Raw genomic sequence first — 15,517 nt, forward strand, 5'->3', positions numbered from 1 at the left:
TGGCCACCCCCACCCTCTCAGTAAACAGTCCTGGGAGCGGGGCCGGGGGGTGTGACTTCTCTTTCTGCATTTTCTGCCTCTCAGTTACGTGGTGGTCGGGCACACTGGGTGGGTTAGGTAGAAGGAGGTAGCTGTGGGGGGCCCTGGGTCTGGGGGCTGCTGGCAGCCCCCTCTCATAACCCAGCGGGAGACCCTCCTGAGCCAGCCCCCCATGCCCAGCGGGCTGCCTGTCACTTCCTTCTGGGCCCCTGGGTGCCCTCCTCCCACCCCAGCTGGGCTCAGGAGGCCTTGATGACACCCATGAGTGCAGAGGGGGCTGAGAGAGGCCCTCCAAGCACCAGAGTGCTATCGTTCAGTTGTGTCCAACTCTTTGTGACCCCACAGGCTACAGCCCGCCAGGCTCCTCTGTCCATGGGATTCTCCAGGCAAGAATCCTGGAGTGGGTTGCCATTTCCTCTTCAGGGGATCTTCCCAACCCAGGGATTGAACCTGGGTCTCCTGCACTGCAGGCAGATTCTCTACCACGTGAGCCACCGAGGAAGCCCAAGTATCTGAGGGTCATGAGGACTTGGGGGCAACGAGCCCCTCCTCACACACACAGGTCTGCAGGCACCAGTCCTGCTGGGCTGCCCTGGAAGGCGAGTCCAGGCTTCAAACCTTCCACACTTCCACTTCCCCTCGGCTGGTGGCTGTGAGAGGGAGACCGCCCCCGGGCCAAAGCTCGCAGCAGGGGTCTCGCCTTTGCGTTTCCAGGTGGACCCACGCCTGCTGGGCTGAGAAAAGTTCCCCCGGCTGGCTGGCACCCAAGCCGGGGTGGCTGTGAGGTGGTGGAGTCCATCTCCCCGCTCGTGTGTGGTCCAGCAGAACGCTGCCGGAGAGGCAGGTGTGCCCAGGGATGCACACACACACACACACACACGGGGGGACACGCGTGTGGAGGTCTGCATGTGTGGACATGCTCACGTGTGGACACTCATGTGGTGTGCACACTCAGGCACACCCATGTGTCTGCACGCACAAGTGCACACAAGCACGCTCGTCCCAGAGCTCCGGCCGGCAGGGAGCGAGACCCCCCGGGGCCACGTTCCATTTGCACGTTTAATCCAGACACTGTCAGAACGGGAAGCTGGATGGGAACAAAATGTGAGGTGTGTGCTGAGAGGGCGTCCTTCTCCCGCCTCTGGCCCGGGACGGCCTGGTCAGTTTCCGAGCACCACAGAGCTGAGGTTAATTTGTGTTCAGAACACAGTTTGGTTGGGAGACCTGGGTGGGGCTGGGAAGGGATGGCATCTTTATTTCATCCTCAGTTTCTTGAGCTGGGCTTGTGTCTTCTCCCAGACCATTCTCTGAGCCCAACCGGGAGGGTCGGGGATGGGAGCTGAGGTGCTTGGTGGTGGGGACCAGGCTGGGTCCCTGTGCATTCGTTTCTCAGCGTCATCAACCCCTCAAGGTCCCTGGGCCTGGCTGCAAAAGCCTGAACTTGACCCCAGAACCCTGGTGACCTCAGTGTGTTCAGGGTCCCGGAGAGTGGCCTTGACTCCCTCTGTTGGGGTCCCCCAAACATTGCCGCTTTTGCTCACGGGCCCTGTCTTCATTCAGGTTCATGGTGACTTTCCTTCAGATGAGGACGTCTCGTAGACTACTTGGTGGCTCTGGGACATTGGGAAGAGGTCTTCTCGTCTGGGAGCCTGTGAGGATTTCTGCTGCTGGGAGAGTCCTCCCTAAGCTCCGTCAGTGGTCTCTGTGTAAATGGGCATCTGGAGGCAGCTGGTGGCCCTGGAGGCCTCTGTGCCCCGTCTTCAGAAGGTCACAGTGTGGGGCGGCAGGCCTGGGGCTGCAAGGTTCCACCACTTTCTGGTTCGGAGTAGGCTTGCTGTGGTCAGTGACTCTCCAAGGGCCCAGAACTGGGCTGTGAGCCCTCCTGGGCCTCACCAGAGAGACTCTAGGTGGTGGGAAGGGGTCCAGATACACCCCCTCCCCCTGGAGCTTGCCCAGGGTCCCCACCCTCTGCAGACCTCAGCATACAGCTTGGTGCTGTGGTGACTCAGGCGCCTGGGGCCGTGGGCATGAAGGTTCTCAGTCCAGGACTGATGGCCTTGAGGGCCAGAGGGACCCAGTCAACAAGTGGCCTCCCCTTCCTGGCGGGGTGGGGTGCTGGGGAAGCAAGAGGGAAGGCGTCAGTGCCTCCCAGAAGTGCCTCGGTGGGGAGCCAGTTAGGAGTCTGGGTAGGCCTCAGTGCCTCCCAGAAGTGCCTCGGTGGGGAGCCAGTTAGGAGTCTGGGTTAGGAGTCTTTTTGGAGCACTTCTGGGTCTACTGTACCTGAAATGCAAGGTAGACAGACAGACAGACAGACAGGCTTGGGCTTGCCGTGGCGGCTGGGGGACCTTTATGCAGTAGTCTCTGGTTTATTGACTCTGCTCACTTCAGCCAGAGCCAGCTTTAACGCAGCGTGATTGGCACCTGCTCGATGTCCATATTAAAAGCGCGTGGCAGACGCCATGAGGCTGTCACCCCAGAACCGTCCTCGGGCCCTGGGCCCCCTCCTGCCGCCCCACCCCACTCTGTCCGTTGGCAGACACGGGCCACACTTCCTGGGTCCCCTTGTCAGTGGGTCCCACGCGCGTGGCCCTGTCTGGCGCCCCATGGCGCTTCTCGGAGCTGTGACCAGGGGGTTGCGTGTGTCCGTGGGCCGTGTCCGTGGGCCGCCCCTTTTGTTGCTGACTTGTGTTCCGCTGGACGGATGGGCCACAGTCTGTTTATTCGGTCACGTGGTGGCAGGCCTTTGGGTTTCCCGTTTAGAGCTACTGAGAAGACATTTGCATTCCAGTCTTTGTAAAGACTTGTATTTCTTCTTTTTTTTTTTTTTTAATATATTTTATTGAAATAGTTGATTGACAAATGTTGTGTTAATTATTGCCATACAGCCAAGTGATTCAGTTATATTCTTTTTAATATTCTTTCACATTGTGGTTTATCATCGGATACTAAATACAGTTCCCTGTACTATTTCAGTAGGACCTGGGGTGTTTCTCCATCCCTGTATAATAATTTGCCTCTGCTAACCCCAAATTCCCAAGCCTTCCCTCCTCCCTGCCACCCCACTTGGCAACCACATGTCTGACTGAGGCCCGTGGACTGCGGCGCGCCGGCGTCTGTGTGTGGGTGGAACGAGCAGGGTGTGACACCATACGGCCCTGACACGGTGCTACCACCATGTTTCCACGGGTGTCCTTTATCAGGCCGAGCAATTTTCCTTCTAATATTAATGCTAATTATTTTAACACGAACGGATGCCGAAATCCGCCCACTGCTTTTTCTATACCTCTTGAGATAATCATGTTTTTTTCTTCTTTCGTCTCAAGATGGTAAATTATATTGATTGATTTTTTCAAATGTTAAACCCAGTTTGTGTTTCTGGATAAACCTGACTTGGCCATGTTGTATTTTTACCTTTTTTTGTATATCGTTGAACTTAATTTGCCAAAATTTTGCTGAGAACTTTCGCATCTAAGTTCACGAGGAATAATGACTACAGTTTTCTTATAATGGTTTTGCTTTTGGTGTCAGAGTCATGCTTTCTGACAGCGTGTTCTGGGAAGTGTTCTCTCTTCACGTGGGGAGGAGAACTGTGTAGAATTGGTCTTTTTTTTTCCCCCACGGTGTTTTTTTTTCCTTGTTTCTATCTCTGAATTTGTTTATTTTTTTTGAATGGCCAAAAGTGATTCATTGCTTCTTTCACCTTCTTGAAAATGTTTTGTGAGCTAGAGAATTGTTCTTATTTCTTACCTATATACGGGCTGGAATTCATCTGTAAAGGCATCTAGGCCTGGACTTCTCTTATGAAAAGAGTGCTGACTAGGTTTTATATTCAAGAGTAGACTTGGTGTTTTGTGTGTTTGAAGGGCTTCATTATTTCACCCAAGATGTTAAATTTATTTATGAACACACTTCACAGTGTCTCATTATTATTATTAAACAATGGTAGGATTGTGGCGATGTCTCTCCTCTTGTTCCTGTATATTGGTAATTAGTGCCTTTTTTTTTTTTTTTTTGGTGATGATCAGTCTGGCTAGAGTTTTAGTGATTTTGCTGATTTGAAACAACTAACTTTTAACTTTGGATTTCACTGGATTTTTTTCTTTTTTGTTGTTTCATGGCTTCTGCTCTGATTTTTCCTGCTTGCTCAGTTTCAATGTTCTCTCTCTTTTCTAGCTTCTTCAGGTAGAAACCGAGGTCAGTGAAGTGAAGTTGCTCAGTCGTGTCCGACTCTTTGTGACCCCATGGACTGTAGCCAGGCTCCTCTGTCCATGGGATTTTCCAGGCAAGAATACTGGAGTGGGTTGCCATTTCCTTCTCCAGGAGATCTTCCCGACCCGGGGATGGAACCGAGGTCTCTGCATTGTAGGCAGACGCTTTACCCTCTGATCCCAGGTCACTGATTAAAGACCTCTCTCATTTTCTAATGTTGGTGTTTGGTGGCCTGTGTTGCTGTCGTTCAGTGGCTCAGTCGTATCTGACTCTGCAACCCATGGGCTGCAGCACACCGGGCTTCCCCGTTCTTCACCGTCTCCCAGAGCTTGCTCAAACTCAAGTCCATCGTGTCAGTGATGCCATCCAACCATCTCATCCTGTCGTCTCCTTCTCCTCCTGCCCCCAGTCCTTCCCAGCATCAGGGTCTTTTCCAATGAGTCAGTTCTTCGCATCAGATGGCCAAAGTATTGGAGTTTCAGCTTCAGCATCAGTCCTTCCACTGAATATTCAGGACTGATTTCCCTTAGGATGGACTGGTTGGATCTCCTTGCAGTCCAAGGGACTCTCAAGAGTCTTCTCCAACACCACAGTTCAAAAGCATCAATACTTCAGTACTCAAAGTGTTCTTTATAGTCCAGCTCTCACATCCATACATGACTACTGGAAAAACTATAGCTTTGACTGGTCTAAAGACCATTTTAGTTGCATCCCACAGATTTAAATGTACTATGTTATTTTCATTCCATTCCAAATATACTGATAGTTTCTAATTTATTTATGATTTCTTCTTTGATTCATGGGTTATTTAAAAGCATATCACTTACTTTCCAAACATTTGTGGATTTTCAAGATGCTTTGTCTGTTACTGATTTCTACTTTAACTCATTTGAAGTAAGAGAAAACACTTAACATGATTCGATCCTTTTAAGATTTGTTAAGACTTGTGTTATGGCCCCGCGTGAGCTTTGTCTTTGTAGATAGTCCATGCAAACTTGAAAGAAGCGTGCATTCTGCTGTTGCTGGAAGGACTGTCCTGTAAATGTCAGTCAGGTCCTCGTGGTTGGCAGCGTTCTTGTCTCTTGCTCCCTCACTGTCTGTGTGCCTGCTGGTTCTATCAATTGTTGAGAGGGGGCTGGGCATCAAAACCTGCAATTTTTAATAATTGTAGATCCATCTTTTTGTTCTCCCAGTGTTCGTAGCTTCTGTCCAATGTTTCTAAGCTTTGTTCCTGCATGCGTTAGTATTTAGAATTGGTACGTCCTCTTGATGAATTAACCCATTTATCATTATGAAAGTGTCCTTCTGCTTCCGGTGATTCTCTCTGCTCTGAAATCCACATGGTCCAGCTTTCCGTTCATTCGTGTTCACGTAGTATCCCTCGTTCATTTACTTTACTTTAACCTCTTTGTGTCTTTATATTGAAAGTGTGTTTCTTGTGTGCAGCACGTAGTCGTCTTCGTTCGCGAATCGCATTTAAACCTTCTTCTCTTAAAGCATACGTTAAGCTTATCCGCTTGTGTTAACACAACCGACGTTCTTGGTTTCGCTCTATCACGGTCGGTTACGATCACGCGGCTCTTGTCATAGTTACTGCGGCGGTTTTCTCATCAAGATGTGTGTTCTTTGCTCTTTAAAAATATTTAGAAAGGCTTGTGCTTTTGTTCTGAGAGTTACTTTTGTCCTTACACCTTTTTAATTTCTTCAGTGGCTTATTTTTTGACCATGCCAGGTGGCATGTGGGATCTGAGCTCCCCAACCAGGGATCAAACCCGTGCCCCTGCCCTGGAAGCCCTGCACTCCCTGCCCTGGAAGGCCTGTGCCCCCTGCACTGGAAGGCCTGTGCCCCCTGCCCTGGAAGGCCTGCGCCCCCAGCACTGGAAGGCCTGCGCCCCCTGCCCTGGAAGGCCTGCAGCCCCTGCCCTGGAAGGCCTGCGCCCCCGCCCTGGAAGGCCGAGTCTTGACTGCCGGGCCACCAGGGAGGTCTTCTCAGTCTTTGTTTCTGACGCCGGTGCCTGGCTTGTTGGTGTCATTTCTCTCCTTTAAGCCCCACCTGTAGCCTGTACCACAGACAAAAGCCTCATTCCAGTCCCCTTTTTTGAGTCTCCCCCCACACATCCAGGATCAGCAAATGAATGCTCAGAGGGTGAGGAAGCATGAGTGATGTGGGACGTGGGGTCCTGGTGGCCTCGTGGAGCAGCTGTTTCTGAGTTCGGGAGGAGGACCGAGTCATCTCAGCATTTGGGGGACAGCGGTGCTCTCCACAGAGGGAACAGCTCATCCGGTGGACCCTCAGCAAGTGTGTACCTGGCCTGCACGCATGCATGGGGGTTCAGCCTCATACGCAGGGTTGGGGGCTTGCTCTGGGCACTTGAGCTTTTCCTCCCGGGAGCTCGCAGGTTCTGGACGCGTGATGCCTCTGGCTGGTGGAGGAGGGGCGGGCAGACTGCAGCAGGAAGCAAGGAGGTGATGGATGGTGGCTTGACCAGAGATACCATGGATGCACGATTTTCTTTCTCAAAAAAAAAGAGAAAAGCAATAAAAAACTGACCGTGTGGCAAAAGCAGGAAATGGGGTGGGAATTTTTCTTATCGTGTTATCTGCCATATTCTTATGTCTATTTTTAAAGTCTCACATTGAGCTAAGAAAGAAAAATCTCTATTTAGCTCAAAAATTTCCGCCTGCAGTTCCTGTGCCCTTTCTCAGCCTTGTGGGCGCAGAGGGCACCCTGATATCCTGTGGGGGTCACGGGAATGTGTCTGCAAATGGCAAGATTTACCAGTCCCTCAGGGAAAGTGTTTCTGCCAAAGATGTAGGTCTGTGGGGAGGTGGGGTTGTCTTGCTGCATCGCAGCCTAGCTGGCCGAGTGCAGGTGTGTGTGTGAATGCTTGTCAGAGAGCGGGCCTGGGGACCCTGCACCACACCCCCGAGCCCCCCAGCCCCAGCCTGGGCAGTTGCAGGGGAGCCGGAACTGGCAGAAGCCATGTGGGGTCACTCCTCCACATTGCCCAGCTTGTCACCATCTTCTCCACCCCCATTTTGCTCTTTGGTGTCTTGATAGCCTCACCCGCTGGTCAGTTGTCCTGGAAGCTGATGTGAGCTCCCGGGCCCCAGACCATATCTGGAGCCCTCGCACCTGGGGTGAGGTGTTGTCTCAGCTGCCAGCTCCAGGGAGGAGGTGGTGGTCCCTGAGGGGCTGCAAGGGGCTTCAGAGGTGGATCCCCCATCCAAGCCTTCAGCTGATGCCAGGGTCCTGCCTGCGGTGGGCAGTGTGGGAGCCCAGTGCTGCCGAGTGTGCTCGCCATGGCAGGTCTGTCTCTGGAGGCCTCCGTGCCTGTTTACGCGCAGGGCCGCGTGCTCCTGGAGGCCTGCTGTGTGTCCACCCAGCACCAGGGTGGGCTCTCCTGCACCCCCAGTGCCTGTGATGGGGCCGAGAGGTGGTCTGCATGCTGCGGCCCCTCCTCTAGCAGGACGTGTGGCCAGCCCCCCCGTCCTGCTCAGCCCTCCTCTGCCACCGATCTGGGGCCTGGGTCCCCTGCCACCAGCCGCCCAGCGTGAGCCTGAACCCACACTGCCATTTGTCGGGCAGGGAGTCCAGGGCCACTTTGGGGGTAGGATGCAGGGGGCTCAGGCCTGCAGGGGTGGGGACTGGCCTGGTTTGGCGAGTGGGTCCGTAGAGGCCCGAGGGTGGCTGTCCCAGGCCCCCGACCACACCACAGATGCAGAGAACTCCTGGAGAGAGCATCACGCCGTGGGCAGAGCACGCCAATGAAACGTCCTTCAAATTAACTTTATAAAACCAGCAGACTCTGCTACAGAAGCACAGAGCCGAAAGCGTAGGAAGTTCCCGCTTCCCTCTCCGCCGTGAGCACGGCTCACCGACTAGAGGCTGCGATTAACTCAAGCCCACGGCTCCCATCAGGGGTCCCGCTGGGCTCTTCTCTCTGCGGGTTTTGACAAATGTGCGGCGACGTGTGCCCCGGGTCACACAGAGCGGGCTCGCCGCCCCCAGCTCCCCCGCTCACCCCCTTCCCCGGGGCCCGGCCACCGCTGCTCTTTTTGCGTCTCTCGAGCGGACAAAAGCAGACACCATGGGCTTTGGCCTCCGCAAAGTGTGAGGCCCTGGCTCAGGCCATGTGTGGGAGCCGGCGGGCCGCGTGCCCCGCCCCGGCCCCCTCACAGCTCGAGGGCTGCCCTTCCTCCTGCCCTGCAGGCTCTCACCCAGCCAGCGGGGAGGCCCACCCCTCCCCGGAGCCCAGCGCCTGTCCGAAAGCGGGGGAGGGGTCCGGCTCCCATCTCAGAGTGGCCAGGCCCTGCTCGTGGTTCTTCTTTTCCAGAAGTGTCTGTGCTCCACGGCCATAAACTGGGCTATGCTCTGAGCACACCTGGGCTTGGCTGGTAGGGGTCAGAGGTCAGGCTCTCTGACCTGGGGTCACCGGGCCCCAGAGGGTGGAGTGTCCTCCAGGACCACATGCCTATTGCCATTTGGGCGTGGCCTTCACTCTGTCCCGGGTCCGAGCTCTGCTGTCCCCAGTCCAGAGCGTGCCAGCCACCGGCTCCTCTCCCCCAGCCAGCCTCAGCAACACCCGTGACATGGTGGCCAGGACAGACATCTCCAAGGGACACTCAGATCCTGTCCCATCTTGTTTACAACCCCCTGGAAGCTTCCCAGGCTGGGAAGGGTCACCCCCTGCTTCCGTGACCCACAGAGCCCCTTGGGGCAAGGTTCTTGCCCCACCAGCCTGCCTCCCGACACGGCCTCCCCAGGGTTCGGCCTTCCTGCATGTCCTTTACGCTGGAGCTCAGATGTCATGAAGCAGGGCAAAGGCTAACAGAGTTTTGCTAAAAGAACACACTGGTCATAGCAAATACCCTCTTCCAACAACACGAGAGAAGACTCTACACATGGACATCACCAGATGGTCAACACTGAAATCAGATTGATTATACTCTTTGCAGCCAAAGATGGAGAAGCTCTATACAGTCAGCAAAAACAAGACCAGGAGCTGACTGTGGCTCAGATCATGAACTCCTTATTGCCAAATTCAGACTGAAATTGAAGAAAGTAGGGAAAACCACTAGACCATTCAGGTATGACCTAAATCAAATCCCTTATGATTATACAGTGGAAGTGAGAAATAGATTTAAGGGACTAGATCTGATAGACAGAGTGCCTGATGAACTGTGGACGGAGGTTTGTGACACTGTGAAGGAGACAGGGATCAAGACCATCCCCAAGAAAATTGGAAAAAAGCAAAATGGTTGTCTGAGGAGGCCTTACAAATAGCTGAGAAAAGAAGAGAAGCAAAAGGCAAAGGAGAAAAGGAAAGATATACTCATTTGAATGCAGAGTTCCAAAGAATAGCAAGGAGAGATAAGAAAGCCTTCCTCAGTGATCAGTGCAAATAGAGGAAAGAAATAGAATGGGAAAGACTAGAGATCTCCTCAAGAAAATTAGAGATACCAAGGGAACATTTCATGCAAAGATGAGCTCAATAAAGGACAGAAATGGTATGGACCTAACAGAAGCAGAAGATATTAAGAAGAGGTGGCAAGAATACACAGAACTATACAAAATAGATCTTCACGACCCAGATAATCACAATGGTGTGATCACTCACCCAAAGCCAGACATCCTGGAGTTCAAAGTCAAGCAGGCCTCAGGAAGCATCTCTACTAACAAAGCTAGTGGAGGTGATAGAATTCCAGTTGAGCTATTTCAAATCCTAAAAGATGATGCTGTGAAAGTGCTGCACTCAATATGCCAGCAAATTTGGAAAACTCAGCAGCAGCCACAGGACTGGAAAAGGTTAGTTTTCATTCCAATCACAAAGAAAGGCAATGCCAAAGAATGCTCAAACCACATAACTGCACTCATCTCACACACTAGTAAAGTAATGCTCAAAATTCTCCAAGCCAGGCTTCAACAGTACGTGAACCATGAACTTCCACATGTTCAAGCTGGTTTTAGAAAAGGCAGAGGAAGCAGAGATCAAATTGCCAACATCCACTGGATCATGGAAAAAGCAAGAGAATTCCAGAAAAACATCTACTTCTGCTTTATTGACTATGTCAAAGCTTTTGACTGTGTGGATCACAACAAACTGTGGAAAATTCTAAAAGAGATGGGAATACCAGACCACCTGACCTGTGTCCTGAGAAACCTGTATGCAGGTCAAGAAGCAATGGTTGGAACTGGACATGGAACAACAGACTAGCTCCAAATTGGGAAAGAAGTTAGTCAAGGCTCTATATTGTCACCCTGCTTATTTAACTTATATGCAGAGTACATCATGAGAAACGCTGGGCTGGATGAAGCACAAGCTGAAATCAAGATTGCCGGGAGAAATATCAATAACCTCAGATATGCAGATGACACCACCTTTATGGCAGAAAGCGAAGAACTAAAGAGCCTCTTGATGAAGGTGAAAGAGGAGAGTGAAAAAGTTGACTTAAAATTCAACATTTTGAAAACTAAGATCATGGCATCAGGTCCCATCACTTCATGGCAAATAGATGGGGAAACAATGGAAACAGTGAGAGACTGTTTTTTTGGCTCCAAAATCACTGCAGATGGTGACTGCAGCCATGAAATTAAAAGACTCTTGCTCCTTGGAAGGAAAGTTATACCAACCTAGACAGCATACTAAAAACCAGAGACATTACTTTGCCAACAAAGGTCCATCTAGTCAAGGCTATGGTTTTTCCAGTGGTCATGTATGGATGTGAGAGTTGGACTATAAAGAAAGCTGAGTGCTGAAGAATTGATACTTTTGAACTGTGGTGTTGGAGAAGACTCTTAAGAGGACCTTGGACTGCAAGGAGATCCAACCAGTCCATCCTAAAGGAAATCAGTCCTGAATATTCATTGGAAGGACTGATGCTGAAACTCCAGTACTTTGGCCACCTCATGTGAAGATCTGACTCATTGGAAAAGACCCTGATGCTGGGAAGGATTGGGGGCAGGAGAAGGAAACGACAGAGGATGAGATGGTTGGACGGCATCACTGACGCAATGGACTTGAGTTTGAGTGAACTCTGGGAGTTGGTGAAGGACAGGGAAGCCTGGTGTGCTGCAGTCCATGGGGTTGCAAAGAGTCAGACACGACTGGGTGACAACTGACTGACTTGAATGTCACTTCCTGGGGGATCCGGCCTCCCCTCCTCCCTTTGCCCTCCTGTGTCAAGTGGGGGTCACGGTGCTGGGGCCCCTTGGGGAGGGCCTGAGTTGCCAAGCTGGGCCCTCTTAGTGGGTGCCTTTGCTCGGGGGGTGGAGGAGCCATGTGCCTGCTCTGAGGTCTCAGGGGGCCCTGGACTGTGGGAGGGGCGTGCATGGGGGTAGGGAGCTGCAGCAGTCCTCGTGGTGGCCTGGGTTGTGCTTCCCGGGGTCAGAGTGCTGGGTGAGGACCTGGCCCACACGTGAGCCCAGCCCTCTGAAGGCAGATGGGTGAGGCCGTGAGTCTGGGGGCCTCCCAGGGGGTGGGGGACGGGTCAGGAGCTTCTGGACAGAGCCTTCACAGGCCCCCTTGGCCTTGGGCCGAGTTCAGTTGCAGGACTGGGATTGGGGTCCAGGGGGTGAGGTCTGGATGTCGTCTGGGCTTCCAGCTTCATCGGCACCTCCTTCCTGAGCATCCATGCTGAGTTGGGCTGGGGGCCTGGGTGTGGACAGGGGACAGTGAGCCGGGGGAGTTAGACGCTGAGGGGCTCAGCAGACGTGGGTCTGGCTGCGTGGCGGGGGCAGCAGGCGGGGAGTGTCCACCCTGGAGTGGGGGGGCTGCCGGCACCCAGGGCACGGAGGCTCTGAGCTCGGTGGGCCTGGCGAGGGTCAGGGACCTACTCTGGGCAGATGGGGGGCGCAATTTGTCACACAGGGTGATTTTAAAATAATCTCCCCAAACCCGATCTTCCACTTAGCACATCTCTCCCTCTGATACACCAGCTCATCTTTCAGACCATGCGCTTACTCTCCCGTCTCTCGCACTGGTTTGTGATCTTTCTGGTTCTTGTTTTCATCCGCTGAAGTTTCTCCTCCCTAGGTGCACAGTTCAGCGAGTCCTGGCAAACCTTTACCGTCTCTGCGTCGCCACCGCAATCAAGACCTGGAACGTCCCCCCCACCCCGAAGTCCCTCTGTGCCCTTGGCAGCCCCCCGCCCGCCCCCGCGCCCCCAGCACCTGGTAATCACGGACGTTTCCTGTCCCCATGGTCCTGCCTTTTCCAGGACGTCATTTGAAAGGCATCCTGTGCTCTGCAGCCTTTGTGTCTGGCTTCTTTCACGGAGCAGAACACATTTGAGCTTCATCCATGTTGTGGCCTGCGTTCAGTAATTTGTTTCCTTTTAATTGGAAAGGATAAAATGTACCACAGTTTGTTTATCTGTTCGCGGGCTGATGGACATTTGAGCTGTTTCCAGTTTTCGGCTGTTATGATTAAAGCCGTGCTGATTACTGCCGTCGGGTTTCTGAGTGGTCATATGTCTTCATTTCTCCGGGGTAAACCCCTGGGACGCTGGACCGTGGGCTCCGTGCACAGTGACCTTTCTAAGAAACTGCAAAGTGTTCTCCATGCTTCGCTCCTTTTGCCTTCGTTCCATCTGCGTCTGCTTCGACCAGTCCGAGTTTTCATCACTGCCTAGTATTGCCCTAATTGTACACCTCAGCCGTCCTAACGTGTGCGAGGCCCTGTCTGTGGCTTTAACCGCATTTCCCTGGTGACTGATGACATCGGGCATCTCCCCCTGTGCCCGCTTGCCATTCGTGTGTTCCTACGTCTTTTTGGACTCAGTGTCTTTTCCATTTTTGTCCATCCAAGTAACTGGCTCGTTGGTCATGTGAGTGAGCTGCAAGTGTTGCTCATATATTCTGCAGATAAATCTAGATAATAGATTTTGATGAGGAGGTTTGTGTTTTCTGATTATTTTCTCCCAATCTGTGGCTACTCTTTGCTTTTCCTTAACAGCTTCTCTCAAAAGAACAGAAGTTTTTAATTTTGATGAAGTCCAATTTTTCAGGGTGTTTTTTTTTCCCCCCTTCTCCAAGGTTCTTGCTTTTTTGCGCTCTAAGAACTTTTTGCTGGATCCAAGGTTACCGAGAGTTTTCTCCTACGTTTTCTGTGGATGTTTTATAGTTCTACGTTTTATATTTAGATCTGCGATGTGTTTCGAGTTTAATTTTATAAACAGTGACGGGTATGGACGGAGGTGAAATCTTCCGTGCCTGTGGTTGCTCAGTTCTGCCAGCCCCGTGTTCCCACCGCATCACTTTGACACCTTTGATGGAAATCAGCTGACCATCTGTGTGGCTGTGTTTCTAGACTTTCTAATCTGCCCTGCCACCATCACCCTTCCTTAATTCACGTGGCTTTTATCGTAAGCCTTGAAATCAGGCCGTGTTAATCCCTCAGTTTCGTTCATTTTCAAAAGTATGTGGCAAAGCTAGTCCTCCGCTTCCGTGTGCATCTCAGAGTCGGTTTGTTCGTTTCTACCCCCAGATCCTGCTAGAAGCTTGATCAGCCCTGCTGTGAGCAATCAGATGCCTTCGTGTTTCACACACATCTTAATAAAGGCGGTTTTTTCCTGAACACGACGTGCGTCTGCGCTTACTTAGATGTCCTCTAAGTCGCACTCACCTGTGTTTTTGGGGCACGGGTCTCATGTCATTTGTGAAGTGGGCTCTCGAGCGTCTCTCGGTTTCGAAGCTACTGAGACGGTATCGTTTTCTCAGTTTCCCTCTTGGGTTGCTTGCTGCCAGTGTCAACCTCGTACCCTGTGACTTTGCCAACCTTATTAGTTCTGGAAGCTTTTTTTTTTTAAGTAGATTCTTGAGGATTTTCTATGGAGATGAGCATGTTGTCCTAAAGAAAGTCAGCTTTCCTTTTTTCCTTTTCAACCTCTGGGCCTTTTGTTTCTCTTCTTATCTGACGTCCTGGCCGGGACCTGCCCAAGGTTTGGCCCCGAGGAGAGAGCCGGCGTCCTCGTCTGGTTCTTAGTCTTGGGGGCAGACTTTTGCTCTCTCCCCCGAAGTGTGGCCAAGTGGAGGGGTTTCATACATGCCCATTATCCGCACAGGAAGCTCCTCTCTCCCCAGCTGGTTGGGAATGGAGTCTGTGTCTGGTGTGGCTGTTGGATCTCGTCAGACACTTGTTCTGCTACTGAGGTGACTTTCTCCATTTTTCACTCTGACTTTTAGTATGGTGAACCATACCGACTGGTTCTTGGGTGTGAACCAACCCTGAATTCCTAACAGAAAGCCCAGTGGTCACCACGCGTCTTAATGGAGGACAGTGTGGGGTCTGACTTGCTGGCTTCCGCGCAGGCCTCTGGCCTCTGTGCTCACGAGGGCGGCGTCTGTGGTTTGCCTGCAGCATCAGTGCTCTTGGCACTGGGTACCCCGGGCCTCACAGGATGAGCTGGGCAGCCTTTCGGTTTAGGAGGGGCTGGGGCAGAGCTGCTGTTTCCCTGGGCTGTTTGAGGGAACACAGGAAGCCACCCGGGCCTTGCGTTTTCTCTGGAGAGTTTTCTGTCGGGAATTCAGCATCTACTGTGGATCCCGGCTCACTCGGGTCATCCACCCATGGTTTTCATCTTTAGAGGTGTCGTCCCGAGTGGCTGGGGCCGCAGCCCACACTGGAGACAGGACTGTCTCGCAACGGGAGTCACTCCCTGGCGGCTTAGGGGCCGTGGAGTCGTCCGTACACAGGGGTCTCCTGGGCGCCCCGTGAGGGGATGCGGGTGGGCGGCCTTCAGCCCAGAGCTGCTCCAAGCCCCCTCCCTGCTGGGGCTGCCGCCGCCCCAGCCCTCTAGGGAGGGCTCACCAGCGAGGGGGGCCCCAGGAGGCTGAAGGTCAGACTTCCTGCTGCTTTCTTTCGGTCCTGCTCCCCGGGAAGGCGGCCCCTCTCCGTTGCCGGCTCTCGCATCCACGGCACGTCCGCCCGTCTCACACGTGTACTCATAAACGTCAGCCCTGAAACAGCGTGCGTCGTCCGAAGCTGCACACTCACCCACACCTGAAACAGCACAACCCGTGCACAGTTTCCTCTCAGTCCCTGAAAATGTTACTGAAAGGAAAAAAAAAGTTTCAATTCACACTTGTCATTAAAATCTTTAGACGTAGGGAATCTGATCAAGTCCCTGGTGGTCAGGACCCAGAAGCGGGGCCCGTGAGGAGCACACGGGAACTTCCACACATGCCCGCACACGAGCTTGTGCACACACGTGGATGAGAGCGCCTCGAGCGCGGCCCAGCACCTCCACCGGGCCCCTGGGACGGACC

The 15,517-nt window shown here is 52.7% G+C and overlaps 1 protein-coding gene across 1 annotated transcript in view; it reads left to right on the forward strand.

Annotated features, from left to right (window-relative positions):
• KCNQ1 (potassium voltage-gated channel, KQT-like subfamily, member 1) overlaps positions 1-15,517 on the forward strand; it is a 326,604-nt gene that overhangs the window by 11,086 nt on the left and 300,001 nt on the right. The window lies entirely within an intron of this gene.

This window comes from Bison bison, unplaced genomic scaffold, assembly GCF_000754665.1.
Source record: "Bison bison bison isolate TAMUID 2011002044 unplaced genomic scaffold, Bison_UMD1.0 scf7180017864080, whole genome shotgun sequence".
NCBI lineage: Eukaryota > Metazoa > Chordata > Mammalia > Artiodactyla > Bovidae > Bison > Bison bison.